This window comes from Alosa pseudoharengus, unplaced genomic scaffold, assembly GCF_046254945.1.
Source record: "Alosa pseudoharengus isolate Yale_2024_CS ecotype anadromous, Long Island Sound unplaced genomic scaffold, YU_APseudo_1.1 YU_APseudo_1.1_scf_2, whole genome shotgun sequence".
In the NCBI taxonomy this organism is placed as follows: Eukaryota; Metazoa; Chordata; class Actinopteri; order Clupeiformes; family Clupeidae; genus Alosa; species Alosa pseudoharengus.
In genome coordinates, this window is record NW_027468663.1 from 8,807,095 (window position 1) to 8,829,594 (window position 22,500).

At 44.9% G+C, this 22,500-nt stretch overlaps 1 long non-coding RNA gene across 1 annotated transcript in view; it reads right to left on the reverse strand.

Moving 5' to 3' along the window:
• The window catches only part of LOC143135018 (uncharacterized), a 79,054-nt gene extending 64,586 nt beyond the window's left edge, over window positions 1-14,468 (reverse strand). Inside the window, exon 1 of the long non-coding RNA XR_012988764.1 lies at window positions 14,226-14,468. This is a non-coding gene — a long non-coding RNA (uncharacterized LOC143135018). The remainder of the gene's footprint in view (window positions 1-14,225) is intronic.
• Window positions 14,469-22,500: the final 8,032 nt, after the last annotated feature.

Sequence of the window (22,500 nt, forward strand, 5' to 3'; positions counted from 1 at the left end):
TCCAGCATATCAGCATACGAGGTTAGGTTGATTAGAGGCTAAATAACATCTTGAGTCTGTGTTCTGCCAAACTTTCCATTGTAAACAACACAATGCCTTGATCATATGAGCTACAAATATTGCATTCTTAGATGACTTATGAGAATAGACCAATTTAATATGGCAGTTTAGATGGCAGAGGTGTCTGTTTACAGGAGGAGAGCCAGAGGATGGCTTTGGGGTTTGAGTGAGCCTCCTCTCCACCAAACCCCACCACCCCCACCCTGCTGCACCACCCCAGGCCTGCACTCCCCTTCCCATAGGCCTCTCCTCCACTCCCCTCTCCCTCAGGCCTCCACTCCCCTCTCCCCCAGGCCTGCCCCCACTTCATCCCCTCCACATGTGGCACCTCATCTCACTCATCCATCATCAGCTCCTGCCTCAGCTCCTCAACCTCTCATGGAGGCCCCCCCACACACTCACACCACACACACATACACACACACACACACACACACACACACACACACACACACACACACACACACACACACACACACACACACACACACACACACACACAGGTCTTCTGCACACACACACACACATACCAGTGGTGTAGTCTAGTTAGCTGTAGTGGGTATACTGTGATCAACCCCAAATGTTAATACATATCCTTGCCTATTTTAAGTGGGTATACTGAGATGGTGATGCTTTTTAAGTGGGTATAGTGTGTAGTCCTGCGTATCACATAGACTACTACACCACTGACACATACACCCACCTCAGCTGATTTCGCTACACCAGACAGGCAACTACACATGACTGCCACAGTCTCTCTCTCTCTCTCTCTCTCTCTCTCTCCTCTCTCTCTCTCTCTCTCTCACACACACACGCACACGCACACACACACACACACACACACACACACACACACACACACACACACATAGACAAACACACACACACACACACACACACACACACACACACACACACACACACACACACACACACACACAAACACATAGACAAACACATAGTTTCTCTTACACATACTAAAACCCTTGCCAATACACCCACCCACACACACATGCGCGTGCACCCACCCACACACACACACACACACACACACACACACACACACACACACACACACACACACACAGACACACACACACACATGTGCACACAGACTCACACATTTTTTACCCACATTTATATTAATAATATAAATTATGCTGTTGAAAACTACAGTGCTCTTGGTCACTTCCAGCTTAGGGGAGAAAGAAATGTACTTTGTAACACTGTGGGCCAGATGTACTAACACTCCAAAATCATTGCGAGGTATGTACAAACAGGCCGCAATGATGTAAAAGCGCAAACTGCCTGACGCGGGAGCTGTAAGTGGCAGATTGCGTTTTTCATGTCATGCATATGCATTCATGGGAGGATCCAGGAGAAAGTGGGAGTTTAGCGTAAAAAGATGGGAGGGGAAGAGTTAAGAGCACCTAGTTATGTATTCCGCGGTATGTACAAAGACTGCTCCTGAAAGCGCACATCTATTCTGCGCCTAAATACTTCTGCCTTGTCATAGCAGGTGTTAATCCAAATTGCAGTTCAATGCATCAATAAGAGAACAATTTCAAAGACAACAGAATCGCTATTTAGAACACAAGTCTTTGTACTATCAAAAGCAACATTAACTTTCGTAGGCCTTTCGAATGTCTTACTTTCACTTTCACGTCATTCACTTAAACTACTTGCTAGATTTGACCAATCTTCCATAAGCTACGTAGCCTAGAAATCTAGACGCGCCCCTAGCGGCAGCAAATTACATTTGCTGCCAGGGCTAGTCTAGCAACTCTCCGTTGGCTTGTGAGCTCCAGAAATCGAAACTTAATCAGGCCAATGAAATCGTGTATAGAGTCGTTAGGTGGGCTTAACATAATGATTGATGGCAGAGTTTGGCTTGAATTCCCTGCTACTTGAAAACAAATAAGATGGATGTTGCTGTTGGCGAACAGTGTGACACGAGTTAAGCTTTTATTAAGTTGGCAAACGTTTGAACTAGCCAACTAGCTCCGCTGGTGGGAAACGCATGGGACTCATAGCGACACAACTGATTATCCCGCCCCTAGGACTGAGCACTGCGAACGGTGAGTGCCCAGACCCTACATTTTAATGTGGGTCTGGCTCGTCAGGCTATAGGCTACGTGCACAAGTAATTTGAGTAGAACTATTGATCTTCATTATCTCCCTGCTTGTTGACATCTTATCATGTATGGTATTATTTCATGATTGCTAAACGTTTGATTCTTTTTAATGTTGTCATCAGTTAACTTCATTCAACTGCGCTTGTATCTAGGCGCTGCCATTCAGTTGTGGACGTTCATAAATTGCGTTTATGGGCGGAGAAAGGCAGAGAAAGGCGCAGTTTACAGTAAGGATTGAACGATTGATAAATACGACGGAAACTTGGGTCTGACAGCGTTCGCAATCTGCGGTTTGTCCATGACGGTGACGGTAACGTTACGTTCGCAAATGTACGTACATCTGGTCCCGTGTGTCCACAATGTGTGTCTTCAGCTAGGGTTACCAGTAGCTTTAGTTTTAGTTTTAGTATCGGAGTTATGAATCATAACATCATAATGAAACATAACTGGCTGATAGTATCAGAAGGAAACAATACATCAAACACCCTCTCATTCCTCTTTTGTCCACAGAAGAGGCCATTCACTCTGACCTCAGCTTTAGTCATTCTTGAGTGGAGGCCACCACACTATTCCTCTCTGAGAGCAGAACGAGAGAGAGAGAGAGAGAGAGAGAGAGAGTGACAGAGAGAGAGAGAGAGAGAGTCCATTCAGCAGGAGGCACGTCGCTGGATATTTAAATGCTCATGTTTGTTTTTCTTATGAACCCGTGTGTACATGGGACTGCAGATAGAAAGCACTTGATCTTTTTTTGAAAGGGATTGCACCAGGAAAGGGAAGGAAATGTTTCTTTGGTGTTCTCTATATTGACGGAATGACTTCCTTCAAATAAAGAAGCGTTCCATTCCATTCCAACCTCTGTTCTGTCTGGAACAACCTGCTCATTTCCTCTGCACAGGGCTGACCTCTGAACAATGAGCGGAGAAGGAGAAGAAACTGCTGGGGCGCGGGGGGACTTACAGTAAGCCCCATCACCATCACAGCTCACTTTATCCCACCCGCGCATGTGGGACCACGGGACACATGGCAAGCATGTGCAAGCAGGAGAGGCACTTTCCTCAACAAAGCACCAGAGTGATTGCTGTTGTTGTTGCTGTTGTTGTTTGCTGATAATGGTTATTTGGTTTTCCTGTCAGCCAGAGTATCAGAGATGCTTCAGGTTACAAAAAAGGGTTGATAAACCATATCTGATAATTACATTTTTGAAGTTGTTCACATCATTTTAAATGTTAAAACTAAATATCTGATTAGGGTGAATTAGCCATTTAATTTCACTTTTCCTACTGAAGCAAACTGACTGGGTGACATCCTCTGTGTAGTCTTCGGTGAGCAAAGGACGGAAGGTGACGACAGGAAGAGTCTGAGGGTGTCCCTCTGTGTCAGGACCTTTGTGGACGCCCGTTCAGCCCCCACCTAGCCCACACCTCCTGTCCACAGCACTCGCTCTCCCACACGGCTGTCCAGGGGGGAGCACACAGGCCTAAAATAACACCACCGCCTCCAGCCTCTCATGGTGAGCAAAGAGGGCACTGTCTCAACATAAAGGAGGGAAGGGCTTGTATACACCCCTCAGGGTGTGTTTGTGTGCGTGTGTGTGTCTGTGTGTGTGTGTGAGAGAGAGAGAGAGAGAATCAGAATCAGAGAGAGAGAGAGAGAGAACAAGATAACTACTATTACATTACAAGATAGTACCTGCTGATCTGAATGCGATATTCAGTTTGAAAAAGAATGAAATCTGGTTTCGTCATTTGTTACATATTCTTCACAAATGTTGATAAGTGCATTATAATGTTATGTGTTATGATTATATGCCACACCAAATGTATACTTTTTATACTATCTATAAACATTCATTAAAGTTGAATATTTAAAAGTCTCACTTAACAGGGTGCAAATTGGCAGAATAACTTAGAATGTTGCTATGGGTGGAATAACCAGTCAGTGTTTCTCATATAATGCCCTACTCTCCTCTTTCTCTCTCTTTCTCACTCCCCCTTTCCCCTCCTCTTTCTCACTCACCCCTCTCTCTCTCCTTCTCTTTTGCCCTGTCTCTCTGTGACACCCCTCTCTCGCCCCCCTCCATATCCTGTATGTCCTGAAGGGTTTCTCACACATAGCGCCCTACATCAAATTACACTCAAGCTCCGTTCTGTCATGTTAGCAAACAAAGACCTAACAGCGCACTCACTGTGTAATAGCCTGTAATCTCTCTCACAATGAAGCCTTTCACTGCATCACTTCAGAGGAGAGATGAGGAGGGTTTTTTTCCCTCTCCATACTGCCTTCAGACCCACACACACACACACACACACACACGCACGCACACACACACACACACACACACACACAAACACACACACACACACACGCACACACACACACACACACACACACACACACACACACACTGACACAGTACTGAGTCCATATGAAGACACTAACTTCTGAGACCATTAATTCTATCAGCTCAATCTCTTATACATATCCTTTATACAGCATTATATAAAATAATTCACATTGCATTAATGCTTGTATTGATTAATATACATTAGCAGTTCTTACATACGTTACTATTGATTACAACACTTTCATAAATCATCTCAGTGATTGTAACAGGCCATGATAATAGTTGTTACCATCTGTTATTATATGCCTAATAAAAAGCATGTAAATACTATACAAATGTCATGAGCTCCTCATTCGATTTAATTTGAGCTGCATCTAACATAAATTGAATTATATGCATTTTGGGTTTCTAAGTGTATGCAGGTGTTTTTGAGGAGTCCTCTTCGAGATTTGGAAATAGTAAACGTTGATGTTTTTCATCTCTCGGAGCTCCTGGAGCTAGTTCTGCCCAGGGTCTGGAATGGTTGAGTTAGCAGTGATTAGCTGCAGCTGACAGTGCTTTTGTGGTATGACCAGGTGCTGCTTTGCTTGCGTGCTACCTTGGAGAAGGCCGGACCGGGGCCTGGGCATGGATTTTTGGCTGCTTGCTTGAGGGGTGTCTCTGCCGGCCCTGCTGGCCTCAAATATGCTGCAAAATGTCCAGACAGCCTCTCTCACAGGCCATTGTGTGTAACTGATACAGTTTAGTGCACAATACGGACAACGAGGCAGAGGGGAATATGAAACTCTGTGGGAGTGTGTGTGTGTGTGTGTGTCTGTCTGTGTGTGTGCGTGCACAAGCATGCGTGTGTGTGTGTGCATGTGTGCATGCATGCGTGCGCGCGTGTGTGTATGTGTGTGTGTGTGTGTGTGTGTGTGTGTGTGTGTGTGTGTGCGTGTGTGTGTGTGCGTGTGTGCATGCATGCGTGTTTGTGTGTGTGTGTGTGTGTGTGTGTAATTGTGTGGATGTGGGTGTGTATGTGCGGTATGTACGGTGTGTATGTGTATGTCTTTATGTGTGTGTGTGTGTGTGTGTGTGTGTGTGTGTGTGTGGGTGGGTGGGTGGGTGGGTGGCTGAACGTAGTCTGTGCATGTCTGTGTGTATATATGTGAGTCTGTATGCATGTCTGTGTAAGTGTATCTGAGGGAGTGCGTGATGAAAAAAGCCTGCACCCATCGCGGAGACAGAAGGAAGAAAGGCAAGCTGTACATTGTAATTCCAGTCAATCACAGCATTCCCCCCGGAGGCCCAGATGCCTGGCTCATAGACCCAGCTATGCACCCTGGAGGCCCCAAACTCTGGCAGGCTCCACGCTGCATTAATACAGGCCAGGCTTAGACTACAGCCTGGGGATTGGGCCCGGCCTGCCGGATTTAGGGACTGGACCGCTGCTAACCGGTTAGTGTGTCAGTGTCTGAATATTTCAGAGACCGTAGTCCTCTCCTAGTATTTCTTACAGCACTTTCATGTCTGAACTCTTCTCATTTCAAATCAACAGCTGAATTCCCCAGCTTACCTGGGTGCTGATAAGACCTCTCCATCGCCATAGCTCCCAGTCTAAGCTCACACATCAAGCAGAAACGTGAGCACGCGGCAATGACAGCGCATAGAGCTCCTCAACTCCGCCTCTGTTATTTTGTGCAACCGAGAGACAGCGCACAAGGGGGTGATAATCTTCTCTTTGATTATTGAGTCAACATAAATATGTGTCTCTAAATTGGCTGAGTGCATTTTGGGTTTCCACGGTCTGGCTGTTGGCCACCAGGCTGCAGCGGCGGGTCTCACATTCAGACGCTATCGACCCCTGACTGCCAGCTCCACACAATCTGCAGTTACATAATGGCACGCTGAATCACTTAACCAGCCCCACATGTGCATCAAACATGTGTGTCTCCGAATCTGGCGCAGTCTGCTGGCTAGTGGCAGCGCAGCACAATGGTGGTTGGCTAAGAGTTGGCGAGAGGGTAGTCTCTATTTTGAGTTCATCTCATATTATAACTTGCTGGATATGACTGCTTGGGAAATCTGCTAAATCATTGCTGTGTAGAGTCGAACTTTCCCCAAAGTTGAATGAATCCAAACTTTTTACCCCCGTGAGACGGCAGCTGTCAGAAACCTGTCAGGGCTGAGGCACATGAGAGAGCATTTCTGTCTCTAGCGCTGCCACGGTTTATTTGTTTTTGTTTTTAATTCACAAAAGCGCTTGAAGGAAAGGAATGAGGGAGGGCAAGACGGAGAGGCTGAGAGATCGGCTAGGCGCGCGGCTAAGCTACAAGCATGCGAGAATATTAATAGAACGAGAACAAATATACACAGGACGGAGGGTGGCGCTCGGGAGGTGGAGGACAGGCTGGTGTGGGCGGGAGGGAGGGAGGAGAAAAAAACATCTGTCCATTGAAAGGCATCTCGACTTCTCGGTATGTTCAGAATTCGCTCTCTTTTTTTTTGTGGGTGCCTCTGTGTCACTTGAGAGGCAGGCGTGTGAATCCTAGCGACCCAAGAGACAGCGAGAGAGAGAGTGAGAAGGAAAGAGTCAAAGAGGGAGATAGAGAGAGAGGGAGGGAGTAAGAGAAAAAGAGAGAAGACAAACGCACTCAGGTACTCCTGAGAGCAACGCTTCTGTCATCGGCCCTCCACAAAGACACAAGCCTTCTCTTTGTCTGAGTCTAGAGACCTGGCCTTGCTTTAGAGAAGTGCCGTGTGCACCAAGGTGTGAAGGGAGGCATTGCACTCATGCAAACTCTGTGGAAGCCAGAATACACTGCCTCAGAGTCCTTGATGAGGTGCTGAAGTCCTTAAATAACCTCTGTCCACATTCTGACGAGACTGAATCGCATTCTGCCTCAATCGAACCACAATCAAAGTACATTTGAATGCAAATTAAATCAGCTTATTGACAGGTGTTGGACAAGATGTGTTCCCTTCTCTGCGGCTTCATTAGCTGCTCTGATCCCCCTGTTTTAACCCATAACACTTAGATACTTCATATTACTTGCTCTCTATGGGGCATTACTTTTGAAAAGCAATTTGGGACCAGATTAGTGCAAGTTTACAGACACTCACGTTCATTTGTAGCGTGTTTATTTTTGTGTCTAGGCTCCTTGAGCTAGCATGGTCCCTTCCAAAAACGCTCTGGAATGAAAAGAAGTAACCATACTGTTTGTATTGGAAAAGCTCCCCCCGCAATACAATGTTGTGCTTAAACATGTTTGATTTGGACGGGGGAAGTTTCCCCTCTCGCCATACAAAATGGCCTCCGCTGACTACTGGATGTTCTGTCTCACATTTTAGTCGGTCCCAGAGTAGGTGGAACTGCCTCACTGCAGTAGTAGACAGCAGTACAGAGCACACACAGGATTAAAGCAGAGGAGCAAAGCACAAAACAGCCACTGATATTGTGAAAGTAGCAGTGTTGTAAAGTTTGGTGTAAATCAGGGTGATGCTTGTCAGCATTTTGCGGCACTAAAGGAAATATAAAAAATGCAATATTTCAGTGTCAGGTTACAGTACCTACAGTTATTTGTTTTTTAAACAAACCATTTATCATGGTGATCTCGCTGCAGGAGATCACAGCCAGATAAACTATTACGCAGCAGTATTGAGATGTAATTAATATTTTGGTTTTGGCACTGGAATATAGCTCTAAAAAATGCATTGAGCAATAGCGGTTCCATTTTATTTGAAATAGCCTAAGGTATGTTGCATAATTCATTTATTACGAGTTTACACAATAAGTAAGACTTTTAGAACATATTTTTCACTTAAAACAGATCTCAATCACAACAATTTAGGGAAGATATTTTGCTGTTGCTCAAAATATGCCAATTTCACTTTTTGGGGAACATTGTAAAAAATGAGACAGCAGCATAAATATGATCTCATTACATGCATCAATGGATACACATGTTGATTGGAGGCAAACTGGCTATATAAAATTAAAATGCATAAAATGACTCTTCCTTGAAACATTTTCAACCATTTCATTCTCTGTTTTGGCTTATAGATTTAACATATTTTGCAGTATTTTAGAAAAAGGTGAGCATTTCATCATTTATAATGAAAAGGTTATTTTTCCAAACTATGACTAAAGTGCTCTAATTCTTCAAAGTAAAACACACATTGTGTGCTAATGCAGGCTCTGCGTCAGAGTGCTGCTTTTGAAAGGTAGCATTCACTAACTGACAGAGAATACCCATGTTAACTTGACATTGACATCACACATGCGATCATTATTACCCACTAATTTTGGGACCACAGATATGCAAAAACCAAAGTAAATCTACTATAATGTTGCTAAAATAATAACCTCCCACTTCAACATAACGTAGATGATGATTATGATAATAGTAGGCAATTTGGTGATAAATCATACTGTTGGGTGGTGCAGTATTCTATTTTCTTATAGCATTTTTTCTTTCTTTTTCTTTCTTGTATTATAGTCTTATGACAAATTAAGTAATTGAATTATATGGGATATTAGCTAGAATTTGTATTACCCCATTTTATTTTGTTTCGGTTTTCCATTTGGTTTTTACCTGCAATTAAAAAAAGTAACACTATGACAAACAATAATGAACATGAATTCAAAAATAATTTCAGTCCCAAGACCGTGGCCTACTTTGGGGGATAAACTCCCAATACCAAAGAATAACACAAAACATTAATTAGTTCTCTGTGTACTATTTCATAATTGCGAGAACATTTTTGTTGTGTTCCAAAATATATATTTTTTAAAGAATCAAAGATGTAGACGTTTTCCACATTTCTTTCAGATGTTAAACAATTAGGACAGATAAGTAGTGAAAAGCAATTGGAGTTTGATCTCCCAGTGCTGTCAAACACCAAGGCAAGGAAGTGGCGAGACAGACTAAACAAACACAGAGAGAGCAGTGGTATCGCCTCGGATCAAACTGGAGAAGAAAAATTCACAAAGCTGCCGTTAGTACCTCTGTTAAACAAAATGTATATGTGACTTTATGTAGAACACAGTTAGCTTTATTATTTATCAGCTTAATTAAACTCAATGAACTAAGATGTTCTTGCAGTCTTTTAGAGAGGACGGTCGGTCCTCTGGTCTGCTCTTTATAATCCATGGAAATTAAAATAATGTATGCCGAACAAATGAGTGCAATGAGCCAGCATCTTTGCATTTACAGAATATATTTTTAAAATCCTCTATGTCCCAATGAATCATTAACAGAGTCACTTGAAAATGTCTGTGAGTCTACATAAACCACCACAAATGTCACTGCTTTGTGTTTCTGAGTAAAGAAGTGTATTGGTGAAAGGAAAAGGCATTGTGCTATTTTCACAATTAAATACCAGGGTAGAGACAGGCGAGTTTCTCCGAGACGCCTCTCACTATGGGCGCACATGTCAACTACAAAAACAACCTCAAGCGGGATGTGCTGTATTGTGTGCGTGTCCAGACAAGTGTGTGCAAGCTGTTGTGGAACTACGGCGTACGGCACACACACACACACACACACACACACACACACACACACACACACACACACACACACACACACACAGACACATAGTGTATCCATACACACTCACATGCATACACACACAGGAGGTATCGGACGGGTCTGGTGGTAGGGTGTCAGCGGGGAAGGGGGGGGGAAGGGGGGTGGAAGGGGGGGTGAGGTAGAAAAGGGAGAAGGTTGAGGGCTGAGGTCTCCAGCCCACTAATGGCTGGTTCAGAAACAGCTCTCCTGTGGTGGGTCTGTTTTCCTAACTCGAGCAGCAGCCCTGGAGGTCCTCACAAGCCTCCCTTCACCCGCCCATTTAGACCTTCCCAGAGAGCAACATGGAGGGAGGGGGGGGGGGGGGTAGTGGGGGTGAAGTTGAGGGGGGGGGGGCTATGGCAGGTTTGTTATGAGAAAAGGAAGCCTGTGCTAAAGAGAACAGTGGTAAAAAACGAGGTAAAACTTGCTATGAAGCTAGTTTTGATGTTAAATCATTTTTCTTTATCTTTTTCAACGAAGCACTAATCACTATTATCCGTCAGTGTATCACAAATACAGTACTTCACACAAGCACTAATAATTGCATGAACTTCAGGTACTGGCAGCTCAGTTATCTCCAGCAGTAATTGCTCCGCAGGTATGACATAAATCTCTCCCAGACTCTTCAAATGTGTGCTGTCAGAGTCACGGTGCTTGACCTTGTTTAATTACTCCTAATGTGAAGCGGAAGCTCTCACACTCCTCTCTACTGTTGGCCTGGCGTAAACAGCGCTCAGGCTCCCTGACATAAGTGGCCGAGAGTGAGACAGTTGCTGCACAATCGCTGGGCTTCATACGGCTCAGGCGCTATCAGGGGGTTGCATCTGGCCGCCGCTGCAAGAGACGACTGAGGAGCCCTCATCCATCAGAGTGTGTCAAACACACTCTCTCTCTCTCTCTCTCTCTCTCGCTCTCTCTCTCTCTCTCTCTCTCTCTCTCTTTCTCTCTCTCTCTCTTTCTGACTCTCAGCAATTCTCTCTTGCACACTTTCTCTTTGTTTCTGCACTCACCAGCTTTGTTTGCATTATGTATGAAATATCAAATTAATATAACATGTCATATTTGCATAATATTTTAAGAATAATTGAGCCATCACAACTTTATATGGTAACTTTTTTTTGCTTTTATTCTTTTTTTAGTAGAAGTCTATCTATTTTCAATTTGCTCTGTGTAAATATTGGATAATTCTATTTCTATTCCATTGTATTTACAATCTATTCTGGTTTTTTTTTAGAGAAAGTTATGAACTCTTATATTCCTGTATGAATGACACTTAAGAATCCAGGAACACAAAGCTATTAGGCTTGTTAGCATATAATAAAATTCACGTCAGTATTTCCAACTTCTGCGTGTTTACTGTTAGCAGTAGATGAACCAGGTTTTGACACATCCTCATTTGAACACAAACACCTTGTTAACATAGCTTTCACTACAGTGGAATTGAAACCACTTGAAAGGTTTATGAAATCATATTCATCCACCACAAAGCCGTGTTTACGTATGTATATTTAAAATGAAACCTGGGTGCTGGGCTAAGATATAAATAAAATAGATTAACAGTTCTAGCACAGATTTAGAGAGGTATCTCCTCTCATCTTTGTTCCCTACGCTTTGATTTCTAGCCAAAGCTGTCAGGGCCACAGAGCAGTACGAATGGCTCTGGCGTTCCTTTCGAGCTGTAATACCAAGAGATTACACTGGCTCGAAGACAAACAATTAAGCTGATTTTCACATGGAGAGCCAACACCTCAAACTCCTCGATTGTGGTCCATCTGTCATCAGTCTGGAACAGCCCCAGCAATTTTTCTCCCTCTGTCACTCTATGAGCAGGTATGAAGACTGTCATGGAGACCAAAACGACAGGCAGACCGCAACAACCAGGACCAGGCAGGCAACACTGGTGGGGCGCATTTACATTTTTCTTCTTTCTTTTCTTTCTTCTCTCTATTCTTCTCTTCCTCTTTTTTTCTTCTTTGTTTTTGCTTTTTCCGCCACTTCATCCGCATTTTAATTATGACTTTGGCAGCAGCACCGAACGCCATGGTTCACAGAGCTGGTGTTTGCACAGACGTGTTTGGGTCTGACACTTGGCTGTGCTAATCTCTCACTACGCGTTGTGCGCCTCGAAACTATCAGTTTCTCACCGTGCCCCATCCGTAATTGGTGCGTGGGGGGAAAGTTGTGATAGCATGCCATGCACTGACTCAGTCATGATTGATGTAATTGACCATTTGTTTGTGATGACAAAAATATCTCCATGGAGCACAAGAATGCCTCAAAATGGATTCTACACCTCTGTGTAAATATTGACAGTAGCAAATCAAGGAATGTCCCTGAAATAGATTTCCTATGATTGAAGCTAGAAAGCGACTTGTAAGTTCACACAAAAAAAAAACCTCTTCCTGAGCTTACTGTCTGACTCGACTGTAAATATAGGCTGAGCATTTGTTGCAGTAAGGATAGCTGTCACAGGTGATCCCCTCCATCGATACTGAACTCCACATCAATAAAGTGTTAGTGTAGTCCTCCAAGAGGCAATGACTGAAACTGGGGGCACCCCAACGCCTGCCGCTGGCGAGGACAACTGCTCATTAGATGGGCCATGACCTAATAACACACACACACACACACACACACACACACACAGACGGCACCTATGCCCCCCACATCTACCCCCCTGCAATAAATTTCCAACACGGCGCCCACCGAGGGAACCTCCCTCGTGTCTTTCATTAAAATAGTTAACAGACGATCAAGCAAGTCACCCACCCACGCACACACACACACACACACACACACACACACACACACACATACACACACACACACACACACACACACACTCACACACACACACACTGACACGCACAAGCAAAAACAATAATACCAAATGCTGCCTCGTGACTGGCATGTTCCGTTAATTTTGATTAATTGGTATATTCCCTGACGTTAACGATGAAGGGTTATTAATAATTCCTTTTTATCACCTCTGATTTTTTCCTCCTTGGTTCCCCTCAGCCAGTAGTGCCCCTGGGAACAGTGCATGTCAGCCACAGCTGTGCAACGCACCAAATATTTAGTGTAATAGCTGGTTACTGCTCTATCTCAATGGGGGTGGGGGTGGGGGGGCTGTCAATCCCTCCTTAGAGCTAATTAAAAAGGCGAGAGTGGTGTGTTTGTTTGCACACAGTGTGGGCAGGCTGCAAGGACCCCAAGGGCACGCCATACCCTTTTAAATCACTCCTCTGCACCAAAATGCTGATGCAGGGGAAGCAGTCCTGACTAAACATTCCCATCGAGTTTCAGAGGGGAGAGAGACAGAGAGAGAGGCAGCAAGAGAGAGAGAGAGAAATTAAAGGAAGAGAGAGTAAAGGGGACTTGTGATCTATTCATTTTCAACTCTTTCATTTATCAATTGTTGCCCTGGTAGCATTGCTGTATATGGAGAAAAAAAAATCTACTTAAAAGTGGAAAGAAAATCAACCATGCACTGACATGGCAATGTTAGAGTGTAAAAGAGAGAGAGATTGAGTGAGCAACAGTTAGAGAGGGAGTCATCGTCACCTCCACACAAACTACTGTGTCACACTGAAAGCAGAGCTGCTTGGTCTTCATGGCGCCCATCTGAGCCTGCCAACATCACTTCCTCTGCCCACTCGCGCCGTCCCTCCACCCCCCCCATGTCCACTTCATCTACCTCTCCCTCCAGTCCACTCATCCCAGACACCTCCTCTCTCTCCATCACCTCCAGCTCGTCTCACCTCCACACAGGCTCATCCCGACCACAGACACTCACCCTGCCTGTGGGCCTCTCCTCAGCTCCTCACTGTCTCTCTATCTATCAATGGTTTGTGGTTGGCACGCAGATTATCGGACTGGCCAAGAGAAAGAGAAGAGAAAAGAGAGAGAGAGAGAGAGAGAGAGAGAGAGAGAGATGAGGGTAAAAAAAGCCAGAGCAACTCAAAAATATGACGCAGAGTGAAAAAAATGTCCAAACACAGCCATTTGAGCCAGACAGCGAGACACACACACACACGCACACACACACACGCACACACACACACACACACACACACACACACACACACACAGGCATGTGAAGAGAGAATGGAAGGTTACAATGTCATGCCTTACCTGGAGTTCCCCTCCCTCGTCAGGGTCATCCCATCAGCCGTTGTGGTCTTTCCCAGTCTCCTCCTCCTTCTACTCCTCCTAGGGATCTGCCATCAGCACTCCTCTCTTCCATTTCACCCATCCCTCTATCTCCCTCTTTTCCCCCTCACTCTCTTTCCCTCCATCTGCCAGTCTGTCTCTCTGTGGCGCTCTCTCTTACTCACTCGCTCACTCAGCAGAAGAATGCCAGCACCCTGGAAATGTGCAGCCCTGCACGCCGGCATGGAATAAAGGACTCCCCAACAATACCACTGACACCATGGCAGCTGGGTTGCCATGGCGCAGCACTTGTGTGTGTGTGTGTGTGTGTGTGTGTGCGGATGAGTGGCCGACTGCTGCCATCTATTTGTGATCCCTGGAACTGCAGCGTCTCTCATCCTCCAGCAGTGAGGCTGTGCATCAGCTCAGTCACTGGGGCGGTTAGTCTGCATGTCGGCTTCACTTCTCAGCCATATGCAATAGCAGTAGCCCCATTACAACTATAAAGCCTATGAAGAACTGTGTTTGTAATAGTGAAAATGGCATGCAGGTCAGATCACTCTCTTGCGCCTTCATCCTAACAGTTTGATGATCATCCCAGAGAGCTGGACCTCCTGGCTGGTTCTGCTGCCCTTCAAGGGAGCCATCATGAAGTCATCATGAGATGTCTCTATACGCTGTGTTGTGGCCCTAAGGCTAGCTGAGGAGGGGCATCGGCCGGCAGACCAAGAGGAGGTTTTCCCAGGGATGAAAGGAGAGATGTGAGGCCAGAGGTCTGTGTGACAGTGATCTCTAGGTGGGGGGAGGCAGAAGGGGGGGGGGGGGGGTTCACTTGACACAGTGTCCTGGGTAAACAAGAACACATCTGCAGACTCAGACCACAGCCCCGAACAGGGAGATGGGAGGGGGGTGGACAGAGCCAGACAGAGAGAAAGAAAGAGAGAGAGAGAGAGAGAGAGAGAGAGAGAAAGAAAGAGAGAGAGATGAGGGATGGAGAAAGAGAGAAGCTGTTAGTTTGGGGGAAAAAATGTTCAGCTATGTTAAAAATAGCATGGTGCCGTTCCACATTAGATGTCTCCAGCCACATTAGCTTCCATGAGAGAGCTCCACGTTAAATGGAGCTCAACAATGCTGTGACTAAGAGGAGCTTATGAACTCAGCAAGTCCAACAATGCTCCCACACACACACACACACACAGAGAGAGAGAGAGAGAGAGAGAGAGAGACACATTCACATAAACACACATACACATAAACACATGCACACCCCTCAGCAATGTACACATATATATACACAGGCACACGACACGCAATTGTGTGCTGAATTGCCAAAGTGTGCATTCTTGCTGTTGAAATGTTTGGGCAATCACTGGAGATTTAGGGGCACACTGCTGTGATTAGTGCGAGAAGTGCCCAGCATTTGCTGCCCATCAATAACTCATTCAATCAGAGCCCGGCAGCATGTTTGATTTTCTCGAGTTGACTCAGTGTTTCTTAATTTCACTATCGTCTGAAGGAATCATAACTTAAAACAAAGCAATCCCGATAAGTGGCTCCACCAAATACCAGAATAGTTTGAATTACATAGCTTTGGTTTACTCAATCATGCCTTTGTTACATTTGACTCCCAGCAGAGAAAAAGAGAGAAAAAAAACTGGGCAGGAAGCTCACAGAGCACTAATATAAATAGCAATCAGACCTCGCATAAACCAATCAGGGGCATTGTTACTAAATATGCACCAATCAATTAGTGAATGGATTTCCTTCCAAATTAACGAAGTGAATCAAAACAACGCTCGCTGACTGCTACGGACAATTTGCAGTTTGTTTTACTCAAATCAATTCCACACCCTGCAGGACCATTTGAAGCCTAACAGGCTGAAGTAGTCCTCTTCTCCATACAGGTGTATTGAAATAGTTTATTTAAATGTATAGAAATGTAAATATGCTTCAACAATTTCTATAGGATAGGCTATTTTACTCAATGGAGTAAAATCAAATCGAGCGTAAAGAGTTCATGGTTTGAGACACTTTGTAATCCACATCTACAGTGTGGTAAAAACTAAATGAGGCCTTCTGAATGCTGACTTGTGCTTGCTTTTGGTTAGCCCAAAGGTCAACAGAAATAACATCCGGAAATACAGTAGGCTATCAAGTATCCATGAAGCCAACAATCACCTAGTATTATGCCTCCTAATGATTGACATGTTTCTGCAGTTTCATATTATACTTATGTCACTACTATAGTGACATTATGAATACACTCTAAACATTTATAATTGTGTTTATAATGCTCAATGATTACAAGTTTAAGTCATCTAAGCATGGGCAAATTTATGAATTATACAAATTATTTTACTAATGTAACTCCATGTTTTATAATAAGGCATTGTTAACGGCTATATCATAATAATAACCTCTTAAATGTAAAGCCCTCAGAAGCTGTGTTTGTTTAAACCAACAAGCAATATTTTAATGAAACCTCATCAAATACCAAGAGTAGTGTTTGTGCTGCAGCAGAGCAGTTTTGTTTCAGTCGCACTTCTCCATCATGTTCCAAAGGAAAAGCACAGGGCCCCCCTGGCTCTCCCTGGATATGACAAGCAGATGATGGTGGAGCCAGGGAGGGCTCGTGTGGCATGCGAGAAGCACGGCATGCTGGGTAGAGCAGCCAGAGCACCACTAACACTGCGGCTCCTGTGCTGTGCTGTCCCATGCGTGCCTCCGGGAGCTGGGCCGGCTGGGCGCGGGCCAAGTGGGATAGTTAAAAGCAGACGTGCGACGTGAGGCGGGAGCTGGGGCTCGTTTGGAGCGCGGGCATTCCGACACAGATGGGTGAAAATGAAAATGACAATGGCTTCAGGGAGTGTTTCAATGGCCTCAGTGTTTGTAATTTACAATAGTTATGTAGGGGCCATTCATTAAAGATAAAATTAAAGTGATGATGATAATGATAATGATAATGATGATGATGATGATGATGATGATGATGATGTTTCACAGTGATGATAATGATGAGAGTGTTGCTAGTGGCAGTCACAGTAGCGATGGAGACATATTACAAACCAACACGAAGGTCATTTTGGATTCCCTGTGACATTTGGAACCGTGTCTGTTCAAAGCCAGAAATACTCCAGCAGTGGCTTGTGGCCTCTTTTTTCTCTCGCTGGATTGCGCCATGCAGTCACACAGGAACATGAATATTTTTAATCACACATACTGTAACTCTGCCTCTACGGGCCACCCAGGATTCCTTCCAGTGAAACAGCACACATGTTGACTCCTACATCCATCACTGTAGCTCCAGGGCGGCTGTTAGTCATAACTGCTAACCCTGCGAATGGACGGCAGAGGCCTGGGACCACTGACCCTGAGTCAGTTCACAAGGGAGTTGAATAATCAGAACTGTATGACCGCAAGGGAATTCCCTCCAGGACCATTTTGGCTAGAGGAATCTTAGATGTTCAACGTCGGTGAAACACCCTGTCTGCTGTATGTACACACACACGCACACACACACACACACACACACACACACACACACACAGACTAATTTGCACCACTAACCTTGTCTGCTGCTATTAGGTGTAAGCTCACCCTTCCTATAATTCACTCACACACACTCACGCACGCACACGCATGCACACACACACGCACACACACACACACACACACACACACACACACACTCCAAATGCCTGGCTTGCCGCTCCTCTAGTGCAGAAAAGCGGTGTATTGAGGGGAAGCTGGTGCTGAGTAAACAGAAAGCGAAGCCACACAGCCCTGGTTATGGGCTGCATAAGGTTTCACTCTCGTCGAGCCAGCACGCCCACACAGCTGTTTCCTACTAAAATAACACGAAAATTCAAATGCTGAACGTAACGTTTCAGACAACAAAATTGTGCCAGGCCCGTCCAGGCCAAGTCAGGAATTACATTTTCCAAAAGAATCACGGAAGAGGAAAGGAGGACAAAAGTACTACGTGTGTGGCAATACATCTCATGTCTGTATGTGCCTGTGGCTGTCTGCCTACATAGGCACTTCTTGTGAAAATCTTGACACTTATAAACAAGCCTATAACCAAGTAACAACCAATTAAATACTTAATCTGATGTCTTTTTCTCCACAGCAGGTAAAAAAAAAAAAAAAAAACAGGAAAACAAACTCCATTGCCCATAAAGTACAATGTAATCCATAGTGTTTGTATGGAGCAGAATGCTGTTAGGGAGGGAGTGATGGGTGGGGTGGGGAAGTCCAGGGATTGGTCAGCCAGCATCAGGTCACCGGATGTGGGAGCCAGTGATTCATCTCACACCTACATGCTCCACAACAGCTCTTTGTGTCAGCCCCAGTTGCTCAAGATGGAGACTGAAGACAAGAGTGAAGTCACTGTCTGTCCCTTCCACCTTGAAATCTCAGAAGGGCTTTGACCAGAACCCACTTTGGACAGAACTGATGGGTTTGGTTTAAGCCTCTGTCAGAGCATTGTGTCTCTGGATGAGTCACTTAACATTGCCTCTTTGGATGAGTAGAAGATTCCAGAATGGAGGTGTCATGTGTTGAAGGAATAGAATTGATCACCAGTTTTGTTATTTGGTTCCCCATGCAACAAGAATAGACAATGATGCCCAGTCATCATGGACATGTTTCAATATTACACCTGACTTGCATCAGCTAGGCCTGTATATAATTATGAAGTATTATGAAAGCAATAGATTTTTTACCATTTATTACATTTTCAACCTGGGTTGCTAGTGCCAGTTTAGAGCTGATGTGCCATTGCGCTTCATGAACCATCCTATTAGGTCACTATCTGAATACGCCTTTACATAACCAGCAATGCTAGCGGCAACAAAAACAACAAGGGTAGGCTATAGCATATAGCCTACCCTTGTTATATAACATATAACATATACATACATATACATATATAACCCTATGTTATATAACATCGTCTGTTTGAAATAGATGGATAGTTAGCAAGCCAGCTAGCTGTTTGTCTGCCAAACCTTCCCAAGCAAGCATACTCATTTCTCACATCACTAGTATTTTGAACATCAAACATGATGTTACAAATGTACTGTAATATTAACATGGAAAATTAGTAGCAATGCTTGCTTGGGAAATGTTAGCTAACCAACTTGCTGGCCACATAGCTAGCAACCAACGTTACAGTAATAACATTTATGTATGAAATTAGTAGCTTACCATCAAACAGATGTTTTTTTCTTAAAATAGTGGACATCTTTAGATCATGCAATATATGTTTTCTGATACAAATATGCTTAAATGACATAGATTGTGTATATGTATATGCAAGCTAAAATATGCAGGATATTGAGTTAATGTTATATATTTATTGTATTTTCTGGTGAGTGTGGAGTACTCTCACTGGGTCTGGTGTGGTCATGTGATGATGTTACCACCTATTTCACCTGCAGGTGTCAGATTGACTGTGAACGTGAACCTGATGAAGCAAATTGCGAAACGCGTTGTTCATGCCAAATAGTCAGCAAAATGTACCCTTCAGTGTGCAATGTATACTACTTTTTTGACTTATCTTTAGAATTTAGATGGTCTTGAAGGTGATGATAGTCCGTCATTCCCTGATGAAACCCATTTTTGGACACCCTGAGAGTAGGCACATGCATGTTACACATGCACACACAAACAAACACACTCACACACACTCACACACACACACACAATAGCACACAATAGCACACACACACACACACACACACAGACACACACATGTAACCCACAACTCTCTCCTCTCCCCCAGCCCCCTTTGCTGCATGTTACTAGCCATGTTGCAACAGTGCAGCGCAGTGACTGGGCAGTCATCGGCACCAGAGCATGGAGGCGGCTGGTGAGGTTCAGCCTGTCCAAACACCACCATTGCCTCGCATTTGATTTTCCTAAAGCCTGCAAACCCCACTGAGAGCTTCTGTCAGCGAGCGCCGCGCCGCTGACAAAACAGGATTACTTGCCATGGCAACACCTGGAAGCAGCGCGTGGAGGCCCGGGTTAAGAAAGGGGGCCGCTTTTAGCAGGCGCTTCTAATGACATGGCTATATTTGTCTTTAGCGTGAAGTGACAACAACCATGCAGCCATATCCTGCCAAAGCTGCATCTCTCCCTTTGAAGTTGTTAACCATCCTAAGATTAAAGGTATACACCCTCATCGCAGTTGAGTTAATGCAGAATACAACTATGAAGACAAGTTTATGTGTATTTGATTTGTTTGTTTATAGATGCAGAATGTTGATGATTAAAAGAGGATTCAAGACCAGGAATATTTCACATGACATTCTAACCAAACCAGCTTGCTCTTTTTCTCAATTTACTTTTAATTTCATCGGTCATCCCATCCCCATGATTCACAGGATAAGGAGGAAGTGTCTGTCTCCAGTAACCGCAGTCTGCAGACCACGTAGCGCTTTGAAAACTGCGGGCCAAAGTATGTGCTTCCCTGGTCAAGTTTTGGTAATAAATCTGTGTTTTTTAGTATGACGTCTAGAATAACTTGGGGTTAGAGAAAACAGTAGAAAAACAAGGTCAAGCTGATGATTTCACCTTCCCCAGGAAACAAGATAAATGTTGTATTGTGTGGAGTGGGTCCTCAGAAACGCTGTCCAGAGGCATGGTACGATGGCCCGAGGAGAGGAGTTGAGAGGACAGGAAAGTTTTTATTAGATTCAGCATGTTGCATGGAGGTTATGGAAGGTACGTGTCTTGTTGATGAATTATGTAAACCTGGGTGGGGGTGCCTATCCATTACACCACAAAACAGCTTCTCCATGTAACGTAGACCCCTGGTCATATGAGTCCTAAGAAGCATCGCGGGGAGAAATATATGCACTTCACAGGTCCCTGGGCACGATAACAGCTCATAAAAAGGGGAAGTCTGGGATTGATTACTTTTGCCTGGCTTTTATATGATAATCTGGGGCTTTTTCTTGGCTGCGGACCGGCCCGCGGCCGACTTTGTGGTGGTTTGCGAGCGGCGGTGCGGGCGCTTGCCACTAACCTGTGAGCGGACCCCTACTGCTTTTCCCACCGACCCTGATGGAGCCCCGTGCCCCCGACCCACCCCCCCGCCCACTGCTCCGCGCGTCCCACGCCACGGGCCCAGGTCACACACTACTCGGGCTTCTGTTTGACACTGGAACAGCAGTGGAGCCTGTGGCCCCTGAAGGCAGCGGGCCCGGCCTAAACTGCGAGTTGACCTCACCACTCCAGACAATGTGGCCAGGCTGGGCTCTCATCCTCTCGGCCGGCCCCGGTGCAGGAGGCCCTTTTATGAGGCTTTTCCTGCTGTCTGTCAGAGAGCGGCGAGCGGAAACACGTTATCGAGGGCAGCTAATGGAGCGCAAGCTGGACAGAATGACAGGGGGACTGAAAGGGAAGACTGGGAGCTGGGAACAAAAGAAAAGAAGAAAAAAAGGAGGACTCAGGTGGCACAGGGTTAATTACCCCAAAAAGAAGGTCACAAGAATTGGACATCCAAAAACAGACAAAAGGAGAAAACCTTTTGGTTTAAAAAAAAAAAACGAGTGCAGAAACATGAATGCCACATCAGAGGCGGTCAAAACACAAACAGCAGTAAAATTACTGTAATACTAGAGTTGGCTTGAAGTCAGTGAGGACATAATTGGTGACCAAAAAACATACGACGTGGGAGATGAGGGAGACAACAGTAAGATAGAAAGAGAGAACGAAAGAGAGAAACTTCGAGATTTAACAAATTTGCTCAGCCACTCATGACCAGTACTACGTCTGTAGGCCTGAAGCCTATGCTCTAGGTGTGGGTGTGGGACCATAGGAAATACTGTGTGCTGAAGATAACATTCTGTGTGTGTGTGTGTGTGTGTGTGTGTGTGTGTGTGTGTATGTGTGCATTTGTTACTGTGGGGGTTAGAGTGTGTGTAACAAGGCCCTGCCCCTGTCTTCCTCTATGCACTGTGACATCCTGCCGGTGTTGGGCTGCTTAATGGGCTTTAATGAGACAGCAGCGGAGCTGCTGCTTCCTGGCCCGACGCAGGCGAGCACACTAGCACACACAGTATCACACTAGCACACTAGCACACTATCACACACAGTATCAGCAGCGTGCTCGCTATCTGCCCCTCTTCCGTGGAAAATAGTAACCGGGCTGCGCAGGCCTGACAGACGTGACAAACTGGCTGAGGTATATGTGTGTGTGTGTGTGTGTGTGTGCGTCTGTGTGCGTCTGTGTGTGTATATTGGCAAG